The sequence below is a fragment of the Oryctolagus cuniculus genome, chromosome 4 (genome assembly GCF_964237555.1).
Source record: "Oryctolagus cuniculus chromosome 4, mOryCun1.1, whole genome shotgun sequence".
NCBI lineage: Eukaryota > Metazoa > Chordata > Mammalia > Lagomorpha > Leporidae > Oryctolagus > Oryctolagus cuniculus.
In genome coordinates this window covers 166,516,991-166,539,589 of record NC_091435.1, presented here as the reverse complement: position 1 = coordinate 166,539,589, position 22,599 = coordinate 166,516,991, and the positions used below count along the sequence as shown (strand labels likewise).

Below are 22,599 nucleotides of genomic sequence, written 5' to 3'. Positions count from 1 at the left end.
TCTACCTCTCTGTATTTTTGATACAAGAAAGGAGAATATTGAACTCTATTAAAGCAGGTTAAATGTTTATGTCCTTTGATACATTAAAACTTCCAAAAAAAGAAGCAAACCTGTTAAGATTTTTAAATCAGATGTTAGGAAAGGTATACTTCTAGAATATATCCTTCGATTTATTTTGACTGTTGGAAATACAGGAAATAATAGACATTTTTAAAGCTTCCATCCAAACACAATGTGTCATATGCCTAGAGAAGGATGGAGTCAGGCCATGTATATTGTCATTCTTCCTCTATTACTCTCCTTTAATGAGCTAATTTGGAGAGGCGAACAATATTTTTTTTAAAAAAAGAAACAAAATTCAAAAGCTCTGGCTAGATGGAATCTTTGAGATTATATAATTCTAGTGATTTATTTTAGAGATTATACTAAAGGCAACAGCTTATGACCTACCAACCCATTGAAATAACCGATTGTAAAATGATTATGTATCTTAAGCAGTTATTCTTTCTCCAAAATATCTTCCATACTATGTTTTCTTTCATGTATGTGAATATTTTGTAGAAACAGAATCAGGACAGATACATGTAGATGACAAGATCTCAGCACTCATATTAATGGCCCACAGGCAAATGCTTCCTAAAGTTTGTTTGCACAGGATGATCCACACCTCATGGTTTCATCCATATCCAACTTCCTGAGTGCATCTGTGAAGAGATCAAGATACCATTCAGCCTCTCCAATGAGCTCCTCCACATTAATTTTGAGAGATAATAGAAATTGGGTCAGATAATTGTAAATGCTTGATAAACAGTGACATTTGGAGTTTTGAGCTAGAAACAGTCGGGATACATCTGTGTAGTTGTATAGGTATGTAGCTTGTAAATACACATAGCAGCGCATTTGTATTCTCTGAATTTCTTGATGCGTCTGTGAATTGTCATTCACCAGGATGCATCTTAAACTAAATATATGATAAGGTAAGCTATTACATAACTATAATTCTGCCACGTCACTTTTTCTCCCTGCTGCCTGAATCTCTTATGCAAAAGCATCTTTATTTTTCCCTTTCTAAAAATGCTTACTGGCCTTCATTTCAAGAATTTTTGTGTGTGCCAGACCAGAAGTAAACCCCTCAGGCTCCTCTTAAGGAACTAAGGTTTTTCTTAAATCACCTGGGGAGAGGATAAATTATAAAACAGCCTCCAAGTTAAGATGGAAGCCTTAAAGCATTTTTTTTTTGAACCCAAACTGGCACGTTCACAACATTCAAACCTCAGATTGTGCAAGATTCCAGTTCTTTACTTATTCTATCCTAGAATAATTGTTCCTGACCTTCCAACACGAAGTTAAACTATCGCAGTCTTGGAATCCCCACAGTCAGCCTGTTCTAGTCACAGATAGGATCATTCAAATACGCTGGTGTTTGGTAAGGGTGCTTTCTTCTCAATGACCTGGAGTTTGCCCACTAACCAGGGTGTGTGAGGTAGATTTTGATCGTTGGGAGGCAATATGCAAATGAGGCAGGTGAACATGTGACAGAACATTCACAATTCATACCTGAGAACAGAAGGACTGAACACTTGCACTTGGAATTAATTTAAGAAAGACTGTATTTTCATGGAAAGCAGCATTGGGCGACTCATTTGATTTTGGAAGTCGCAGAATGAGTGCTGCTTCTGTGTATTAACCAAAAATCTGACCATGAAAGAGAAGGCTGGGAAGATGTCTGACATAATTTGGAAATGCAAATAGCAGCACTAGGAACAGTGTGGGAAACCACGTAAAAAATTCCTTTCCTAAGCAGACCATTTACTGCAAAGAGAAAATAAAATAAGGATTCTTAGAGGAGGACATATAAGACTATACATCCTTGTTCAGACTCTGTAAAAATGTTCAATGAATAAAACATTTCCACAAATTATTTAGAATATAAAACCTTTAATCTCAAGGGAGTGGAAGAAATTTAATGAGGAAGCTGGAAGTCATTGACAGGAACCCTTTGGAGAAATGAATTTTCCCGGTGATATTTTATTACAAGGGACAAAGAACTTTCCAAGTCTTGTGTGTTGGTTACCTACAGGCAAGAGTGGTATTTACCACTCACTTTGCTTATCCTAGATTACAGAATCTCCTTTGTAGTGTGTTGGACAAAAAAAGGAAGAAAAAGAAAGGAAAAACCTTATGGTTGTAAAGGCAACTATAATTGTGCCTCATTAAATACATTGTCAAATCCATTCCTACTCAATGCATTTAAGTCATGGATTGAAGAGTGTATTGTGACAGATGTTGCCAACACATTAAGGGTAATTTCGTTGATGTGAAATGTATAGAATGTGCTGCCTGACAGAGTCCACTTTGCAAACAGCACAGCAAAAGGAAACAGATTTTTCATTTTAGCATCCTCGGATGTCTGGGTTTGCTCAATGTTTAAGCTGTAAAGAAAAGTATTGTAGCATGCTGTAATTCCACTGAAAAACACAATGACCAAACAGCTGACAAAAACGTCTGGCCCATGCTAGCCCCTACGTCTGCAAAACAAAGCTGCTCCCACCGAACACAGAGAATCTGGCGGCTCTTGTTCTGAAATAAATAAATCCAACAGCTATTTGGGTGAAGTTTCCAAAGACCATCATGTGTGGAGTAAATATAGTTGACATAAGGCCAGGAAAGCATCTGGGTCATTAACCTTCTGCCAATATTTGAAAGAAATTGTAAGTTCTTAAGAGTTCATCAATATTTTGATTTCCCAATGGAACTAGAGGACCATTGGCAAATTGGATAAAATATGTGCAGCTTCTCTCTCTTTAAGAGCATGTCTAACTGCCTTAAAACCCACATTAATGCCAGAGCATGAGCTCCAATGAGAAGAACTTGATGTATTCATGAGTGTGTGTGTGTGTACATGCACACACTTAGAGTCCTGTTGGGGATAGAAAAAAAAAATGGGGCAAGAAATGTCCCATTAGAAACATTCACTAATCCTCAGCCACCTTGAGAATTTCCAAACCAACATGGAGAGACAATCTGACTTTCAAAAATTATGTTTGAAATCCAGATAGCTGTGGCAAACATGGTAGCCCTCAGCTTTGGAATCATGTTATAATGATCTGAGGTAAATGTTGGATGGATGGGAGAATGATGAACTATCAGGTAAGCTGGAAGCCACATTTCCCTAGAACTCCATTTTAGCTCATAATTCCTTCCTTGCTTCTTTAACTACACCTTTCAATACTGTACCTTCCAAGCAGGCAAATATTGTGTTTAAAAATATTAATAACATTTATATATAGGAATTGAATTCAGTGGATACTCAAAACAGTCTTTGTAAATGAATTTTATATATATCAGTACCACTAATTGCTCAGTTAATTTAAAATGATTAATATTTATCAACATTTTTATTTAGATTACTCATTGTATAAGGGTTGACTTCATATTTGGTTTGTTCTCTATTTAATGTCTACAATGCTATCCACAGAATAAGGCATACAATATGTGGTATATGAATCTTTGCTGGAAGAATGATGAAAGAAATCAATTCTAAGTCAAAAGCTATCTAGAAATGCTATTTTGAGGTTACTATTCAAAATGAAACACTCTGGGGCAGGTGTGTGGCACAGTGGATATGCTGTTGCTTGGGACAATTGCAACCCCTATCAGAGTTCCTGGTTGCAGGTCATGGCTCGGATCCTGATTCCATGTTCCTATTAATGTGCACCTTGGCTACAGGCTCAAGTACTTGGGCGCCTTTCACCCATTTGGGAGACCATCTTTGAGTTTTGAATTTCTGCTTTGGCCTGGTGCCATCCTGAGTGAAGTGGGCATTTGGGGATTGTACTAGGAGTAGATGGAAAATCTCTCTCTCTCTCTCTCTCTCTCTCTCTCTCTCTCTCTCTCTCCCTCTTTCAAAAATAAAAATAAAAATAAGGAAAACTTTTTTTAAAAGGGAACATTCCAAAACGTTTGAGAAAACTTATTCTCAAAAGTGATGGTTCAGTTTTAAAACAATGATTCAACTCAAATATACATGCATTTATAATATCTTCACCTAGTAAACCTTTAAGGACAAGATCTGAAATTCACTTTATGTAACACGTGCAACTAATGACATATATATAAATGATGAAATAAAATGTATTGGTATATGTGCATAAAGCAATGGTTCTCAGCCCAGAGCCATTTTGCTACATCCAGAGAGATTTTTGGTTTTTGTAATTGAGGAACTGAATTTCTATTTCCTAAATTTGAACAGGATTAGATGTAATCAGCATGTTGTCTGGACTGTACAGCTACATATCAGTACTTATGTACCTAGTGTTATGATATTGCAATATATTAAATATAGAATGGTTACATACATGGTTTGCCTAACAGAAGAATATCTATTAGTTATAAAAATATAATTTTTATTTTCTATTCTTAAACATTCTTAATTTCAAGTTGCTTTGATTCAGTTACCATTAACTGGAGGTTTTTTTCTTTAATTATTATTTATTTAATGGTAACACTAAAAGACAATACAGTCAAGTCTTAGAATCTTAAGTCTATATTACGCCTATTCAAGTGCGAATACAATTTCAATTATTGGATAAGTACCTCTTAATAAAATAGTGTCATTTGAATGAGATTAGAAAGTAAACATGTCACTTTGAAGTATTTCTTACTAAAGGAGGTATATAGATAATAAGTATGCTCAACAATGCATTTTAAAATCATTTAGTCTTTTGTGCCTAAAACTAAAGAAATGTGTTTCATAGTAGCTTCAGGTGTTTCTACAAGCTTTTTTAGGATTCTAATGGAGCCAAGTGACTTTTAAACATATCACATTATTGATAGGTGAAATGGGAGACTGGTTTTGTTGATTGAATGTGCGATAGAACACTTAGGATTTTGATCATGAATTTTGTCCACATTATTATAAGAATCGATACTATGGAAATTATAAAAAGAATTTCATTATACAGGTGGGTTTCTATGTTCTTTCCCTTCCATATTTCTGTTTTAGGAGATCATAGTTGCTGAATCAACGGAAATCTTAACTGTTCATACATAGTAAGATCAAGGGCCTCTTCATCAAGTTTCCTATGGTTTCAGCAACAAAGGGTGAACTTATGCTTGTCAAGCTCTGATTCCAATCCTATAACCAAGGATTAGATGTCAGCTGGAAATACCTACCACCTATAACCAAGTGTGTCAAAATCCATGTGGCGTGGTATAAATGATGTGAAAGAAATTAGACCATTTGTATGGAAAACTCATGGTGTAACCTACGTCCTCTCTTTTCCCTCTTCAGGGTTCTTGTGGCATATGCCATCCCATATTGATGTATTGTATAGTTTCAAAACAGTACACAAATGGGTTAATCGGAATTTGTTTCATCAACTCCCACACAATGAAAACCCCTGGTCTCTAACCACCAAATCTATTGCATAATAGAAAATGATATTAGTGATGTAAAGAATAGCTTCAGACCTAACTGAACAATAGCCAAAAAACTATACATGCATTACTTTGAAAAACAAGTAGAATAGATTGTCGTTGTTTTTGTGCTAAGTGTGGAAATGAGGAATGTTGTGTTAAACAATCTGAAGTGCAATCTAGTTCTCATTTTTTTTTTTTGCAGGTATCAACTTTATTACTTAAATAGTCTTCATAAATGCTTTATATTATCATCTGGACCCATGTTGCTTTGTTTTTCCTAGTAAACTCCCAAATTCACTTATCCATGATCATGAAAAGTATTATGTTAACTTAAATCATTTGTAAACAGTGATGCATGGTTTCTAAAGTCCATTTCATAGTTGGCCAAATCCATTAATTGATGACTTTAAAATTTGTCCTCCTAATTACCCTTGTTTTGCACAATGCTTTTCATATTGTAGTCACTGGACTGTGTTTGTTGAATGGAATTGGCACCTGAATAAGTTTTTTTAAATTTTTTTCTTCTTTAAGGAATATAACTTCCTGTATTTAATATACAGAGGTTTGATGATTCTTTACACCCTATCTCCATCCCAGCCATACTTCCACCTTCTTCTTCCTTCTTCCTTTCCCATTCTTATTTTTTGAGATCAATTTTCAGTTACTTGTTATATTCATAATATTAACCCTACACTAAGTAGATAGTTCAGTGATTAGTACAAAGGAAAAAAGAACAACAGAACAAATAAGAAACAAGAAACAAACAAGAAAAACATTCTTCTTCTACAGTCAAGGCAAGGACTTTTCAAAATCATAGCATCTCAAAATGTCAGTTTCGCTACTATAGATTACATTTTAAATACTCTATTAGTTTGAGTACTCTATTATTCCCTGACCATAAGTCAGGGAGAACATACGATGTATGTATTTTGGGGACTGGCTTATTTCTCTAAGCATAATTGTTTCCAGCTGCATCCATTTTGTTGCAAACAACAGGATTTAATTTTTAAACTGCTGTGTAGTATTCCATAGTGTATATACACCATAATTTCTTTATCCAGTCTTCATTTGATGGACATCTGTGTTGAATCCATATGTTAGCTATTGTAGATTGAGCTGAAATGAACATGTGGTACAGATCACTCTTTCATATGCTGATTTCATTTCCTTTGGATAAATTCCCAGGGGTGGAATCTCTGGGTCATATGGTAGGTCTATATTCAGCTTTCTGAGATATCTCCATACTGTATTCCAGAGTACTAGTTTATATTCCCACCAACAGTGGATTAGTGTACCCTTCTCCCCACATCCTCGCCAGCATTTGTTGTTTGTTGATTTCTGTATAAGAGCCATTCTAATGGGGTTGAGTTGAAACCTCATTGTGGTTTTGATTTGCATTTCCCTGATGGCTAGCAGTCCTGAGCATCTTTTCATGTGTCTGTTGGCCATTTGAATTTCCTCTCTTGAAAAACATGTGTTCAGGTCCTTTGCCCATTTTTTAACTAAGTTGTCTGTTTTGTGGTTGTTGAGTTCTTTGCACTCTTTATACATTCTGGAAGTTAGTCCTTTGTCAGTTGCACAATTTGCAAATATTTTCTCGCATTCTTTCAGTTGCCTCTTGTCTTTGTTGACTGTTTTTTTGTAGTGCAGAAGCTTCCAAGTTTGAAGTAATCCCACTTATTAATTTGGGCTTTGATTGCCAGTGCTTCCAGGTTCTTTTCCAATAAATCTTCGCCTATGCCAATGTCTTCTAGGGTTTACTTTATGTTCTCTAGTAATTTGATGGTATCATATAATAGATTTAGGTTTTCTCTGCACCATTTGTTGAAAAGACTGCTTTAACTCCAGGGGTTGCATGTCTGTTTTTGTGCCAGTTCCAGGCTGTTTTGATTATAACTGCCCTGTAGTAGGTCTTAAGGTCTGTATCATGATGCCTCCAGCTTTGTTTTTATTGTTTAAGATTGCTTTATCTTATTGGAATCTCTAGTGTCTCCATATGAATTTTAGCATCATTTTTTTTCTTTTTTTTTTAATTACACTAGTTAATTTTATTTAATGCATTGGCTTTTCCCTCTATTTAAAGTTTTTTTTCTTTTTTTTAACTTTTATTTAATGAATATAAATTTCCAAAGAATAGCTTATGGATTACAATGGCTTTTCCTCCCCATAACTTCCCTCCCACCCGCAACCCTCCCCTCTCCCGCTCCCTCTCCCCTTCCACTCACTCTCAAGATCTGAGAAGAATGTTGTTAGTATTCTGATTGGGATCACATTAAATCTATAAATTACTTTTGGTAGTATGGATATTTTGAAGATGTTGATTCTTCCAATCCATGAACATGTAAGATTTTTCCATTTTTTATGTCTTCTTCTATTTCCTTCTTTAATGTTTTGTAATTTTCATTGTAGAGATCTTTGATGTCCTTGGTTAAATTTCTTCCAAGGTATTTAAATGATTTTGTAGCTATTGTGAATGTAATTGACCTTAGAACTTCTTTCTCAGCTATGGCATTGTCTATGTATACAAAGGCTATTGATTTTTGTGTGTTGATTTTATATCCTGATACTTTACCAAACTCCTTTATGAGTTCCAATAGTCTTTTCAGGGAATTTTTTGGGTTCCCTATGTAGTGAATCATGTCATCAAAAATAGGGATAGTTTGACTTCTTCCTTCTCTATTTGTATCCTTTTGATTTCTTTTTCTTGCCCTATGGCTCTGGCTAAAACTTCTAGAACTACACTGAATAGCAATGGTGAGAGTGGGCATCATTGTTTGGTTGTGGATCTTAATGGGAATGTCTCTAATTTTTCCTCATTCAGTAGGATACCTGGCTGTGGGTTTGTTACAAATTGCTTTAATTATGTGGACAAAGTTCCTTCTATACCCAATTTGCTTAAGGTTTTAATTTTACAAGGGTTTTGAATTTTGTCAAATGCTTTCTTTTCATCTACTGAGATAATCATATAGTTTTTGGTTTGTTAATGTAGTTTGTCACATTTATTGATTTTTAGATGTTTCAACATCCCTGCATACCAGAGATAAATTCCACTTGGTCTGGGTGAATGATTTTTCTCATGTGTTGCTGGATTTGATTGGTTAGTATTTTGTTGAGGATTTTTTCATCTATGTTCATCAGGTATATTGATCTATAGTTCTCTTTCTCTATTGTATCCTTTTCTGGCTTAGGAATTAAGGTGATGCAGGTATCATAGAAGGAGTTTGGAAGGATACCCTCCCTTCAAATTATTTTGAATAGCTTGAGAATTGGAATTAGTTCTTTAAATGGATGATAGATTTCAGCAGTGAAGCCATCAGAATCTGGGCTTTTCTTTGTTGGAAGGGTCTTTATTACTGATTTAATCTCCATCTTGGTTATTGGTCTGTTTAAAATTTTTATGCCTTCATGGCTCAATTTTGGTAGGTTGTATGTGTCCAGGAATCTATGTGTTTCTTCTAGGTTTACTGATTTGTTGGCATGCAGTTCTTTGTAGTAATTCCTGGGGATTCTTTTTGATTTCTGTGATATCTGTTGTTACATTTCCTTTTTCATCTCTGATTTTGTTGATTTGGATCTTCCCCCACTTTTTTTGTTATTTGGGCCAATGGTGTGTATTTTTTTTTTCAAAAAATCAGCTGTTCATTATCTTTTCTATAGTTCTTTTTTGTTTCAATTTTGTTTATTTCTTCCTTAATTTTAATCATTTTTTTCTGCTTACTAATTTGGGGTTTTGATTGTTGTTGTTTTTCTACGTCCTTGAGATGCATTCACAGCTCATTTACTTGGTGACTTTCCAGTTTCTTGACGTAGGCAGTAACTGATGTAAAATTCCCTCTTAACACTGTTTTGCTTTATCCTATAAGTTTTGATATGAGGTATTGTTATCTTCATTTGTTTCTAGAATTTTTTTTATTTCTCTTTTGATTTCTTTTACAACCCACTGTTCATTTAGGAGCGTGTTGTTCAGTCTCCATGTGTTTGCATATGTTCTAGAAATTCTTAGGTTGTTGGTTTCAAGCTTCAATCCATTGTTCACAGAGAAGGTGCATGGTATGATTTTGATTTTCTGAATTTGCTGAGACTTGTTTTTTGGCTTAGTATATGGTATATCCTAGATAAAGTTCCATGTACTGCTTAGTAGGATGTTCATTCTTCCACTGTGGGGTGAAAGTTCTGTACATATCCATTAGGTCCACTAGGTCCATTTGGTCTAGTGTCAATTAGCTCTGTTGTTTCTTTGTTGATTTTCTAGCTGATTGATCTATTCATTGATGAAAGTGGGGCATTGGAGTCTACCTGTTTCTATTGTACCAGAGTCTATGTCTCCCTTAAGATCTGTTAACAATTCTTTTAGATAGCTAGTTGCCCTGGAATTGGTGCATATACATTTATTACCATCATGTCTTCGTGTAGCATTTATCCTTTAATCATTACATAGTGTTCTTTTTTTTTTGTCTTTTAACAGTGCTTGTATTAAAGTCCATTTTATCTGATATTAGGATGGCTACTCCTGTACCTTTTTTCCCTATTAGCATGAAAAATCCTTTTCCATCCTTTTACTTTCAGTCTGCATGTAGCTTTATTGATGAGGTGTGTTTCTTGTAGGCAGCAAATGGATGGGTCTTGTTTTTTACTATATTTGGCAAGTCTGCATCTTTTAACTGGAGAGTTGAGGCAATTTACATACAAGGTGACTACTGATAAGGAACAACTTGGCCCTGCCATTCTTCCATGAATATTCCTATCATTTACTTTGGATTTCTTCTGTACTTGTACTGGGAGATTTCCTGTCTTTGCATTCTTTCATGGGTGATGGCTTTCTTTTTGTTTCTGTGTGTAGCACATCCAGTTGGTGCGGGCAACCACAGCAGTTCAGGAGCAACCAATGAAGATAGTCTCCACCATGCCAGCTGCACCCACCTGGCAACAGGAGGGGAGGTGGAACCATCCTTGTGGAAGGGAAGTGCTGGAAGGGAAGTGCTACCTGCAGGACTCTCCTGTGCACCCAGCACAGTTGTGAAGTGAGCAGAGCTGAGGCTGGTGGAATTTGCACACTTTTGATCCAAAGATTGTAGCAGAGAGAAAAACCGGTATTCCCCACTGAACTCAGATCAGTCTCCTTGCGGACAGGATCGGCTAGTGGGGAGGAGTGCCCCACTGGCACTCCTGACATGGAGAGCCCTGGAGCTGAGAAAACTCTGTGACTGTGTGAGAGGAGGCAAGGTATAACTGGTTCTGGGTATTCAAAGAGTGCTGCTGCACACCCTCAGAGCTCTTTGGTCACCTAGAGCAGCCCATAACAGAGGGAACCATGCTCAAAGAAGGATTGCACTGATCCTATGTGCAGTTCATACTGTGGTGTGGATGAGTGTTGAACACACTGGGGGCTAATACCTGGGTGTTCCTCAGCTTGGAGGAGAAGGGGTTGGTCGCACCAACAGAGGTGACCATTTCCCTCCATCCAGTTAACCAGACGAGAGCTACCATGCCCAACGTGGGTGTTACCCTGGATACCCACCCCGTACTGGAGGTAGGTTTAGGGTACCCTGTTAGCTTAGTTCCCATAGCATAAAGATGGCATGCTTTCCAATTTCCCCTCTAGTTTTATTTCCCCAGCACATCCACTCGAAGCCTCTTCATCCACCACACAGTACAACTCATCATTCTTTGACTGACCTTACTCTCTCATCTTTGGTGTGTTTACCAGGAGCATTAGGCACCTACAACAGGTTCAAATGTGGCATGTAGAACTCTTGTCCAGTGCTAATATAGGCAATGTCTCCCATGTGATCCAGGCTGTTGATGACTTGTGTTCCTCTTTTTTTCACATTTTGCACACACCTTGCTCATAACCTAAGTTCATAGGCATCATTCAGGACTCTTTATATGCTTACCTTTTAATTTCCTGGAAGTCATGAAACAGGATAATGGTGCTTCCTAGTGAATGGCCCTGGATCAGCACACAGAGCTCATCAGGGCTCTTGTGACTTTTAGGGAAACAAGAATGAGAGCTCTGTGCTCAAATTCACCAAGAGGATTCAATTGAAAAAAAAAGAAAAGAAAAGGAAGCATTTTCTTGACTGAACAAAAATATGGACTTAAAAAGATCTATCTGGGGTTAGTGTTGCGGTGCAGGGGGTTAAGCCACCTCCTGCAATGCCAACATCCCATATGAGTGCCAGGTTCAAGAACTGGCTGCTCTGCTTCCTCTCCAGCTCTCTGCTTATCGCCTGGGAAAGCAGTGGAAGATGGCCCAAGTCCTTGAGCCCCAGCCACCCAGGTGGGAGACCCCAATGAAGTTCCAGGCTCCAGGCTTTGGCCTGGCCCAGCCCCACTGGCCCAGCCCCACTGTTGCTGCCATCTCTCTCTGTACCTCTGCCTTCTGATCTTCTTTTCATCATTTAGGTAGCTTGAGAGCCCCACACTACCAAAGACACTTTAATGTAGGAATTTACTGCATGATTTACACTCTGTAGAAGAATCACATATACAAGACTAAATGCAGAAAAATTTCCATTGCATCTCACAACCAACATGCATTGTCACAAATCCAGTCTACACTGTTTTTATCAGTGCTTTAGCAGGCCATGAACGGTTTTAATAGCTAAGAATCTGTTCAGGATTCTTGTGAAATCTTGCCATAGAATAACAGCAGAAATGCTTCCCTCACTTGGTCAGCAGTCTCTTTGAACACCTCCACATGGATTTGCAATGTACAGAGACTTCCACATGCATGCCAAATGCATGTTGGCCTATTGCAGGCCTTCCTGCTTCCAAATGATAAGACAAATGAGGTTCTCATCAGATGTTGAATATTTATGGTCCCCATCTTTTGTCTGGTAAAATGTTTGTTTTGTTTTAACTAGCACTCGAGGCCACGAGCTGTCAGAAAACTTCTCATTAGAACCTTCTCTTTGCTGAGAAATTGGCCAACAGACATGGCTGCAAATGAGTCTCAAGGTCTTGCAGGCTCCCATTGGTGAATGGACCTAGGAAATCATTTCTCAAACCACAGGGCTTATCAGGAGAGAAAGCTGCCCATTATCATCTTAAGGCCACTGTTTATAGTGTGAACTGCCTCAGTGTGTCACAAGGCACCACAAGGCTATTAGCAGAAAAAGCAGCCATGCCTTGTCCTGCAGTTTGCTACAATTTGCACTTTATTTTGTGGTCCCTCAGAGAACATTTCTGGGGTATTTCTTTTGTCCTTTCAGGCACTTTCCGAAATTTGCCTGGTCATAGCTGGCAAGTCAACCAGATGTAAGGATGCAAGTGTGAAAGGCAGCCCTACGGCAGAGCTAATTTACTTCCTTGACTTTCCTGACATCAGTATTCTTGTTGATAGTGTGTGTCGATCTCAGAATACACCTTACTGATGTGTCTGGGAGTCTAGTTCTGAGTTACAGCATGTCCAGACAGAATGAGTATCTCCTAAGTTTACTTCTACGTCATCAGCCAACCAAGACAGTATTAGCTGGGAGCTTAGTGAAGATCCTCAGGCTCACTCCACTCCAAGGAAACCAGTAGTTCAATGGGGTCCCTGGGGGGTGGGGGTTGGCATTCAAGGTAGAGTTGAAGCAGCTTTGCTCTGCTCTCTGCGTCTGCTAGGGCTCTGTGTCAGAGAATGTTGTAGTGTGTTATTTCTGAAGATATTCTTGGTTTGATTCTTAATCATTTTGCTAATTCCTTTTTCACTTCTTACTTGAGGGCCAGAGAGCTTGAAATAATCTCAGTGACATTAATATGCCTCCTTGTTATAATCACCAACTTCCAGAAGTATTTAGCTCAGATATTTGTTTCCAAGGGCTTCTTCCTTTTTTTCCATAAAAGTCTCCTTTACTAAATAAATAAATTCCTTGCCTATTACATCTTTTGATGGCAACCCTCGGACTGAAAGCTTCATTCTCTTCATCATCTGTGAGCTAGCATAGCCGAGTGGCAGGAGCTACAACGCTCAATGCCCTGAGATTCAGTAAAGACAACATCTAAATATTACGGTAAACTTGATGTATATGCTGCAAATATAAATATTAGGGGTGAAACATCTGCTACTTGGTAAGATTTGGTGTTCTTAATCAAAAGTTATGCAATTAGTTTTAAATTAAAATTTTGTAAAAAGAAATCATTCTTGCCTTGGTCTTTGTCCTGCACTCACTCAGATTTCCCATTGCTCACTAAATCTAGAATCCAAGGCATCACAAAACAACCGTGTCTCATTCCAAATATTTTCTCTCCCTCTCGTCCTCAGAGCATACTCTTTCTCCTGCACTTTATTGTTGAGATGGTATGGGAATATTCATGCCACCTTCCCTACTCCTTCTCGCTCCTCATCCATAAGAATCCTGTATTCAAGTCTTGCCAGTGTGGCTCAGGAATGTGCCCCAATCTGCTCTCTCTTCCTTTTAAAATTTCTCATTCAGACCTATCCACTTACATCCTGTGTGGTACCCTTGCCATCCACAGCTGTGGACACTTATTTTAAATAATTTCTCCACACATTATTAATTTCCCACAAAGTCAACACTGTCTTTTTAATATAGAATTCAAATTATTGAAATAGAATTGAATAATTAAAACAAAAAGAAGGTGAAAGAAAACAGGGCAAAAACAAGACAAAAATCTCCTTGTTTCCTAGGCCCTCTTGCTGTGAGATACGGACCTGTGCCTAATCAGAAGGATCTGCAGTGAATTAGACGGGGAAGGCAGTTGAGAATACAGAATGAGTAGGAACACAGTACTCATATTGCTGGCCAGATGGTAGCAGAAGTAGCACAATTGCTTCAACGGAGGCCATTTCTCCACCAGAGCAGGGCAGTGTGGCTTGGGGCACAGCAGTGGCAACTGAACTCCCTTTGTTCATGAACTAATGTATCTAGAACTTTTTGCACACTACTATTTATCATTCACTTTCTAAGAGATTAATCTATTATAAAGATTCCTCTTTCTACAGCAACTATGAGCTAAAAATGATTTATGTGAGACAAAAATAAATGCTAATTTCATTTGTTTTTCATTTATTTTCAAAGGTAGATGGCATGAGAAAGTAGGCTAATGTCATTCTATCAAAAATAGTTCTCTAAGATATTGTTATTCTTTCTTTCTGCTCATTGAAGAGAAACAAATGACTTCAAGTCTACTATCTGATATTCAAATTTGAAGTGTTTATCACCACACAGCCTCAACAATATACCATTTTTATATTACCTTTCAAAATGTCTGTACAAAACAATGGGGGACTGTAAGTACATTAAAGTCAACTTATTGCAGAAACACTTTTTCTGACCTCTCAGCCACCAGCCAAAATTATACTGATGTATTAAAGTGATCCAAGAGAAATTGTTAGGAACCAGTTTTTCTTTTAATTTTCTCTACCACCTTGTTCTTTTATCATTTCTGTTTTTTCTTATAGATTTTATGTGGGATAGGTAAGGAAATGAGAGTTCAGCAAAATCAGGAGGTTTGACTAGCATCAGAGGTTTTCAACACACACACTTGCTTTATTTCACACAAAGAGCTAGCCTGACGCCATCTGCCCGCCAACAACTACATCTTTCACTCCCATTATGGAATCAGAACCGCCACCACCCCTCCCATCATTAAAAGACAATCTTCAAAGACATGTTGTTTTCGATTCTCCCCACTCCGACAGATGTTTTCTATCATCTACCTCCGTATGCTAGCTCATCTGTAAGGGACTGGCTACGCTCAGCAGCCAGCTGCAGAGAGAGCTCCGTTGTCATCTGTGGCCACTTGTGTTCCCTTCTTCTGACCTCACTGAAGAGCACACCCAAGAGCAAGAAAGACAAACAGCCCTGATAACTTCCCTGAATACATTTCTAGTTCTTGTGCAGGAGTTAAGCTCCCTTTTCACAAATGCTCTGTGGGAAGTATGGAACAAAAGAGAGGCAAGCTTATTTGAAACCCTCAAATGTCACCATGTTAGCCAACTGAGGCAATCCCTAGATAAACGACCAATGAAGCAATTGCATCTGTGGGCATGATCCAGCTGAAAACATCTGGCTGACTCCATACCACTGCAATTATCTGGAGTAAGCATAAGTCAATCATGTATTTTGCTTGCATAAAGTTCCCAGAAGGAAATGTTCACACTACTCTCTCATCCAGCAGTTTGAAAAACCATGAAGAGACTGTAACCCATTTCTTAAACGGATAGAAAATCAACTTGAACTGCTCTGTGGCAAAATTATATTAAATTATTTTTAGGAACAAAAGTTAATCTTTTCAAAAATCTGTATCGGCTTGGTTTAAATTTACAAAACTAAATTTTCAGTAGAAAGAATTACATTGGAGGAAGCCACTCAAACTATAATCTGTATGCGGACTGTCCACAATGTTAAGAGTCTAAAACACTTTTTAAAAGACATTTTGATTCTATACAGTGTTTGGGATCAAGAATATCAGTTCATTAATTCATTCCCCCAATGCTGACTCCCTACAATATCTTGCTGAGAAAGAACTTTGGGTTAACTGACTTTAGTGAGTCCTAATGAAACAAGATGGAATGCAATGGAACAAGAAGATTAAAATTTCCATGGGAGTAAACATGCCAGATGACACTGCATCAATTTCTATCTCCATTTACTCTGAAAGTTTGGCTGATGCTATGACTCAACTCCTGGGGTCACCGGCGAGACCCACGTCCTGTGTCTCTTCATACACATGGGGACTTAAGTTCAGGAGGCCTGGAGCAGGAGCCATGGGTCCCCAGGCAGCAGCCGGAGATTGCCAAGTGCCAGGCTGAAGAATCGAATCTCAGCAGGAAATGGTTTTTAAAAACGAAGGATAAAATGTAGACATCCCGGACTGTGTTTAAAAGTGACTTGATGATTATCTTAGTTATTAGGGTCGAAATTGCCTTTAGAAGGCCTGGAGCCCTGAAGTCTCAAGAGATGGGTGGCTCATCTTGGAAGAAGAGTTAGCAAGAATTATATATGCTGCAAGTTCCGCTGTCAATCACAGCTCAGCCATTAGCTCTGATCAATGCCAGCTGTAAGCCCGTTTTACTACATCATGCCTCCTGGCAGTTTTGCCTGTACCACAAAAAGAGTCCTTCAATTAATAGCTTCTATTTGTATGACCACAGAATAGGAAATAGCACTAACCCACATCTTCTAAGAGGCTATGCATTCTGGATATAGTGGTTATTTTGTAAAATTAAAAAGTAAAAAAGTCTAATTTATAATACCATGGTTTCTTCATAGAATAAATCTAATAAATATTAATATCTAATGATCTTAGTATAAGGCTTTCTTTTTGAAAAATTATTTCTACAGTGTCCCCAAACAAAAGCAATTCAAACTTAGTTCAAAATAATGAAACTTCAGATGTTTCTGTAATTTTTAAAGTATTTATTTCTTAGTGTACATTAATTAGTGGACTTCTTGAAAGTCATTTTTCAAGTCACAAATAAAATTTACATTCTATGACTGTAGTCACATAAAAAATGATGACTTCAGTCCACCCTGGTGAGCAACGTTAATATGAACTCAATCAGGTAAAATGATATTTTTAAAGATATTTTTGAATAATGTTAGTTGTGTGCAAGAATTTCAGAAAATGATAGACATATTTTATTTACTCATTATTTGTTACTTTGAAAACAACAAAACGCAGTGTTTAATTTGACATTCTTTCTAACATCTAAATTGTGAAGACTAGTAATCATGGTTGCCTATTGATTTATATTTCTAAATTTCTCTAAGTGACAATAGCCTCTCAAATTTTCACTTAACAGGCTTAGCAGAAGAAATTTGCTAGTCACTGCAATTTTAAAATTGTTCAGCATTATCTTTGGTTTCATTCACCTTTGGGGTTATGATTTAATTTTAACCTTGTATGGCTGATTTTCAGCAGGTCAAGGAAAATCTTGCTTCTTATTACTACTGTGTGTGACTTCTTCCATGACTCAGAACTCCAGAGGTTGCGAAGCATTTGCATTTTTCTCCTAGGTGTGTTGAAATAACTAACGAAGCCAATAATGGAATGTCTGGCCTTCCTGAGGTGGTCTACAGCTCTACCATCCAAGATCATATTATATCAATCAAATTATTCCATAGTTGCTTTCCTTAGAATCTGGGAGTATGAAGAAGCTGGGAGATCATCAGAGTGAAGTTTATCAAGAAACTGTCAAAACAGTTGACAATCTACATGGCTTAAAGGAGCAGGCACAGTTGGGTCAGGCACCCACCTAAGCATTGTTCAGCCAGGACTCTGCTTCACAGAGAGATGGAGCCTGAAGCCATCCAGAATTCCAAGTGTCTGAAAGCAGTTTTGGGAGGGAGTCCCTAGGTCTCTTCCATAAAGAAGTCCCAAATATTAAAATAAAATTGTCCCAGAGAGAGAAGTCAACAAAGATCTGTTTATTTTGATGTTGATACTAAAAGACAGGAAATTAGAATGAGAATACAGAGGAATGGTGCACAGAAATTGTAACCCAGATTAGCAACTGTAGCAACGAAGCCACAACCCTTGCACTAAGCCTGGGTGACACATGCCTGTGCAGTCTGCTTGCACACTGACAGCTGGAAACACACGTCCCCACAAAAGCTTCCTTCCTTGTTCCTTCCATGAGAAATTCGTTCTCTGGCATTGCCCATTTCTTATTTCTTATTTCATGGGAGATGATGCAGTCCCTTATGCAATACATTGGTAAACTAATACTAATCTTACCTCCCAACAGGAATGGACTGCTACCCATACATACATACATATATATATATATATATATATATTCACTCTGCTACCCATACATACATACATATATATATATTCACTTAGTGAATTGTGAGCAAGTCAATGAAATTCACTGGAATTGTTTCTGTAGTATAAAACTTCTGCATTTTCAAATTAATACACTTTCATTAGTATAGGGTTAAAAGTAGAACTTCATAAGTAGCTAAAAATGTTAAATGGCAAAAACATTTAAAAATAGGCAGGGAACACTTGATCTTAATAATTTTGTCCTTTTTGTATTCTTTTTTATTTATTTTATAATTTTTTAACTTTTATTTAATAAATACAAATTTCCAAAGTACAGCTTATGGATTACAATGGATTTTCCCCCATAACTTCCCTCCCACCCGCAACCCTCCCAGCTCCTGGTACTTCTCCCATTCCATTCGCATCAAGATTCATTTTCAATTATCTTTATATACAGAAGGTCAATCTAGTATATATTAAGTAAAGATTTCAACAGTTTGCACCCACACAGAAACACAAAGTGTAAAATACTGTTTCAGTACTAGTTACAGCATTACTTCACATTAGACAACACATTAAGGACAGATCCTACATGAGGAATAAGTGCACAGTGACTCCTGTTGTTGACTTAACAATTTGACACTCTTGTTTATGGCGTCAGTAATCACCCTAGGCTCTTGTCATGAGTTGCCAAGGCTATGGAAGCCTTTTGTGTTCACCAACTCCGACCTTATTTAGACAAGGTCATAGTCAAAGTGGAAGTTCTCTCCTCCTTTCAGAGAAAGATACCTCCTTCTTTGATGGCCCCATTCTTTCCACTGGGATCTCACTCACAGAGATCTTTTATTTAGGTTTTTTGTTTTGTTTTGGTTTTGGTTTTGGTTTTTTGCCAGAGTATCTTGGCTTTCCTTGCCTAAAATACTCTCATGGGCTCTTCAGCCAGATCCAAATGCCTTAAGGGCTGATTCTGAGGCCAGAGTGCTATTTAGGACATCTGCCATTCTATGAGTCTGCTGTGTATCCCGCTTCCTTTGTTGGATCGTTCTCTCCCTTAGTATTTGTAGATACCAGTCTTGTTTATGTGATCCCTTTGATTCTTAGTCCTATCATTATGATCAATTGTGAACTGAATTTGATCACTTGGAATTTTGTCCTTTTTAAAAAAAAACAATGTGAGTATATGAAAATAGGAAAAAGCTTATACTTAAATTTTAGTTTTAATATTTATTTTTGCTTTTATTTTACATAATAAATCATATCTAATATAATAAGATTGACAAAATATTATTAATGAGTAACTAATTGTGTTTTAAAGCAAAACTCTGGGTGTTTTACTTAATAAGTGAGGTTTTAGAAAAAAATAAGAGACTTTTCCAAAAACAAAACTAAATTAAAAATTATCTAATGCTTGAAATTATTTACATGCTATAATAATAAGGTGTCTTTAAGAAAGAAATTGAAAGGCTTTTTGTGTATGGTCAGACAATGCTCTAGTTAACACAGCACTAAAAATATAGTAACATTCTTTAATATATTGTGCTTTCTAGAGTTTTCTCATAGTTTTTAATTATGGGCTTTATCTAAACTACCTGTTGTAAAACACAAAACGGCCCATTAATTTGATGAAGTGAAATATCTCCAGGATATCCATATTTTGTGATCCATAGCCAATGATTACACAGATTATAAAATAAGGTATATTTATTTCAGAAAATACTCCCCAGCATTATATAATTTTGGGATATAAAGAATTAAATGATGATACTATTTAAATGACAGTTCCTGTTAAAGTCAAAGCTTTTAACTGTATAATAAAACTCCTTTCCACTTAAAATATAATGGAATTTCTAAAAGAAATAATTCTTACACTAAGCTAATCAACATTAATGGCCACAGATAACATACTAATATTTTATATTCTATGTACAGAAGGACCCAATCATAATATTTCTATTAGTCTGTCAATTTGATTTACTTGGGATTAAATTATACAACCTGAAAAATGGAAAAAATTAATGAAGAATCAAACCAGATATAATGAAATAGAATTGGTGTTAACTGGATTGAAACATACCTGTTCCAGCTCTGCCACCTACTTATGTGTTACTAGAAAAGTCAATTAACCTCTCTGAGCCTCTTTTCCTTCATCCATAAAAAGTTATTCTACAATATTCAGGTTTATCTTTTGTCACAGCATAGTCAATATTACGACGAGCCCCATGAGAAGGCAGAGCCAAGGACTTCTCTGTCACAAAAGCTAGGACATTATTCCAGAAAATAGAAGACTTATTTGCCGATTCCTGGAATTTTCTGGAAAGCTAACAAATTATTTGTTAGATTATAGAAGAAAACAAAAATTGTACATACTTAAGCACATTGACAAGCTCTTTCAGGCTAAGATACTAGTGACAACAAATTCTTCAGAAGACAGCTGAGAAAAGCGCTCATTGTGCTAGCAGGGTTGGAGTGAAAGGATGTTTTCTACTTCCTAGGATCCCTCTTTAGGCTCCCATCAAACACATTCCTGTGTGCGCACACACACACACACACACACGCATAGAGACACAATGTCCAGGCCCACTAGTGCATGACATCAGTGTCCCAAGTATCTTTTTTTTAAAATAGAATGTATGACTAAAGTTCATATCCCTCAAAACACTTTGATACATCACTGTCTTCCCCAGTACACCACAAGTTATGCCTGATTTACTCTCTCCCCTATCCCTGAATGTGGACGGCTACAAGCGTCTGGCAAATAGTTGGTTCTCTATAGATATTGTTTAAATTTTTTTTAAAGTGAAAGGAGGAGCTTTGGAGACATCTAATGTACGGAAGAAAGGTCAGTCCTGAGCAGGGCCACGCATGTTGAAAATCAAGGCTCAAGTTCCCAAAGACAAATCACACCTGCTTGACATTTTAATCTAAATCTGGCTTCACATACATAGCACTATTGTCAGTGTAGTCCTTATCTCTGAATTATCTTTTCCCTTGCTGGAGTATAAGTTCTACAAGAGAAGGAGCGCTTGTCGTGCTCAATTTTGTATTCCAAGCGCCTTGAACGTTTCCTGACGCTGAGCAGATGCCTGGTAAATCAGCAAATGTTTTTTGCTTGAATGACGAAACGAAGGAATGAATGGAAGAGTCTAGTTTCATTTTTCCAAGAGGTTTACACACTTCCAAGCAATCTACTACTTTTGGCATTAAGGAAGGGAAAAACTGGAAAAGCCTACCTCCTTTTACATTACTATCATCCTTTCAAGGTCCACGCAACAGGACTTTGCTCGATTCCACTCTAAATTTTCCAGGGGTTAATTAGTTACACAATAATTATAATTCATAGTTCTTAAACCTTTCAGAGCGTACAAGGATATAAGTAAAAATAGGAAGAGGTCTTGCATAATTTCAACTCTGCAAGGAAATCAATGCTGTAACAATTTATTTCATTTTCTAGGACAGTTGTAAGAAGAAATTGTGTCAGCCAGAACATTTCTCATCATATTCCTGGCCATGTGTAATAGAAATGGACATGATCAAATGATTGGCCCATTCTGATTTATGTGGGAATGTCCACATAACTTCATAAGCAAGGGCGAGTCCTACTCCCAGGGCTGTCTGGGTGAATCATTGCAGTTCAGAAATACTGGCCACACATTCTAGTCCTCCTCAAGGAAAAAAAAAAAAAACAGAGACGTGCATGCTTTTACATTGGAAGTTTGCTCAAGTGCAGAATTAACAGAGTTTCACTTTTTTTTGTTGCAATTACAAAAGTTTTAAAACATTGACAGATTCTTTGAGACAGGTTCAGATGTCAGTAATTAGATGGTACAGATGAAAGGTTTGTATTTGAAATCCTTTTGCATTACAGGTAATATTCCACTCAGAGGCCCTCCTGCTGATCGACTGTCAATGAATCCTCACTCTTGACAATTTCAGACTAAACCTTATTTTCAGAAAAAGACATGAAGGCGAGTTAAATCTTTGAGCTGCGATCTAATTTGTAAACACTTGTCTCAAGATTGAACATACTGTTATAGACTCTTAAGAAGCTTACTTTAAACTTCTGGTCTTTAAAATGTCAGATGGGATGGAGAGAAAACACCATGGAACAGCATTATAAATTACTGGGGGCATGGAAAGTCCCCAGAATAACATGATGTTCTTCAATAATGTAGCTGTCATATTCCCCCTGTGCAGCAAGTTCAGGTTGACCATTTGAAACACCAGAGTTAGTGAATCACTCTGAGCTCAGAAGTGGTTCTTATTACCAGCATCAACCATAATATTAGAGAAAAATGCAGTTTAAATTTCCAAGGGCCAAAGATGGGATTATCCAGCCAAGGCTAAAATAATTGATCTCTGTCAATAAAGTAAAAGCTATGAAACAGTTTTAGCGTATAAAGAGACCCCTGTAACCTACAAGTGCTGGGAACCCTCCAGTGGTAACAGTACACAGTTTAC

General features: G+C 37.1%; 1 protein-coding gene across 20 annotated transcripts in view; it reads right to left on the bottom strand.

Moving 5' to 3' along the window:
- The window catches only part of RBMS3 (RNA binding motif single stranded interacting protein 3), a 1,614,135-nt gene that overhangs the window by 75,568 nt on the left and 1,515,968 nt on the right, over positions 1-22,599 (bottom strand). The window lies entirely within an intron of this gene.